General features: G+C 35.4%; 1 long non-coding RNA gene across 2 annotated transcripts in view; it reads right to left on the reverse strand.

Moving 5' to 3' along the window:
- Window positions 1-2,384, reverse strand: part of LOC128881845 (uncharacterized) — a 25,207-nt gene that overhangs the window by 2,069 nt on the left and 20,754 nt on the right. The window lies entirely within an intron of this gene.

Below are 2,384 nucleotides of genomic sequence, written 5' to 3' on the forward strand. Positions count from 1 at the left end.
TAACCCTAATTTTGGAGCATTTCTTTTAATATTTATTTATAAAGTGAGTTTTTCTTGTATTTAAGTTATCATGCGATGTCCTAACATGTAATAGAAATGGGTTAACAAGTTTCACACGAGAATTCTAACAAAGTTGGCGTTGGTCACTCTTAAGTGCAGAATGACGGTATTTTGCCACGTTGTTGCGGTACTAAGTTAACCTAAAATTGGTAGGTTTCGTTTACTTTTCATTGACTATTTCATTTACTATTTAAAATCAAGTAGACGCCTTAAAATTCAATGGCTGTCTTATTAAAAATGGCAGATTATATATCTTAAACGAGATTAGGTAACGGATTTGTGGTGAATATAAATTTCCTAACCTCAAAAGCGACCAAAAAATTTGATTGTTGTCAGACTGAATTAAGGGTGGGTGGGTGGGGTGGCAGGTGTTCCAAAAAGCTGGTGGTAACGAACGAGCAATGTGGGAGCCTCGGCTGTGGGAACACACTCATCCTCTATTAATAGTATCTTGCTCAAATTTCTATTTTTAGAAAGGCATATACTCGCGGACGTGTCTTCGTGTAAAAAGGTACTCGCCCACGCAGATTGTAGCGAAGTTCCTTCGAACTTTCGTTCTTGGTGCACTCGGTCTTTCTCGAGATGCGAACAAATGAATAAATAAAATAATTATAATAAATAATAATAACGTAACAATCGATTAAATACATAATAAATTACGTGTACGCTACAGCTGGTATTATCTATAATTTTTATCATTGCGATAATTCAGGTCTGATAATTATATCAAATACAAAAAAAAAAAAAAGACAAAAACAAATAAATAACAATTGTACAAAACTAATTTTTAATAAATTGTGCGAAGCACGGAGTCCAATGACGAATAATATTCGTGATTAATGTAATTGCAGTAATTAAAGTTTGATAAATAACTGTAATAGTTATAATCAATGATAACGGTATAACAATCGTGCTAATTATATGTGCAATGAATTACAGCTCGAGATATAGCAATTACGTAAACGTATTATCCAGAGTGATTGACAATCAGAATCCGCATCGGATGTTCGTGTCGGGGCCGGTAAAAATATTCCCGATCAAAGGTAACGGAAGCCCTGTCGCAAAAAGGGAGACCGTTGAAAAATTCATTCAGCCGCGAAAACCGTTCGCTTTATTTATATTCAACCTCCTGGTGCAACGATCTCGAAACGGTTCCGGCATGCAACGCGAAATTCCATTCGCGATGCATCCTTGGCGAACGCTTTGTTTCCGGCGAATAATTAATCGCGACTTTCGTCGATGAAAAATTCACGGGAGGAGGAGTGGGGAGGGAGGACTGCGATCAACTCGGTTGAACGTTATTCGATTACTCGGCTGTAACAGGGGAATTTAATTTCAGGCTTTTTTTCGGAGGACAACGAAAGACGAGGTTGACCGAATTATTTCTTGGTTTCGATAATATAATTATCGAAATGAAATTATCGTAATTGTAAACATTATTAATAATTGCGAATATTACTCGACGTTGTAGTTACGATATTCCGTAATTATTCCGTAATTATTGTGAGCTGTGATTTATTCGAAATTTTCTTTATTTTGCAATTGCAGCTTTGGTAGTATCACACCACGTGACAAGATGGCGTTACTCTGCACTTAAGAGTGACCAACACTAGATTTCTTACAATTTTGTTTAAGTAACATAACCTTCAATTTTGAATTCGTCAGGCATTGAATTTTGCGGCCATTAGTTCAGACCACGTGACAAAATGGCGTCACTCTGCACTTAAGAGTGACCAACACTAGATTTGTTACAATTTTGTTTAAATAACATAACCTTCAATTTTGAATTCGTCAGGCATTGAATTTTGCGGCCATTAGTGCCATACCACGTGACAAGATGACGTCACTCTGCACTTAAGATTGACCAACACTAGATTTCTTACAATATTGTTATGAAACTTGTTACAGCATTTACATTCATAATTTAACCAAATGTAATTTCGTTTAAGTAACATAACCTTGTATTTTGAATTCATCAGGCATTGAATTTTGCGACCATTAGTACCACACCACGTTACAAGATGGCGTCACTCTGCACTTAAGAGTGACCAACACAAGATTTCTTACAATTTTGTTATGAAACTTGTTACAGTATTTATATTCATAATTTAACCAAATGTAATCTTGTTTAAGTAACATAACCTTCAATTTTGAATTCGTCAGCCATTGAATTTTGCGGCCATTAGTACCACACCACGTGACAAGATGACGTCACTCTGCACTTAAGAGTGACCAACACTAGATTTCGTACAATATTGTTATGAAACTTGTTACAGTATTTATATTCATAATTTAACCAAATGTAATTTCGTTTAAGTAACATA

Source organism: Hylaeus volcanicus, chromosome 9 (assembly GCF_026283585.1).
Source record: "Hylaeus volcanicus isolate JK05 chromosome 9, UHH_iyHylVolc1.0_haploid, whole genome shotgun sequence".
Classification (NCBI taxonomy): Eukaryota; Metazoa; Arthropoda; class Insecta; order Hymenoptera; family Colletidae; genus Hylaeus; species Hylaeus volcanicus.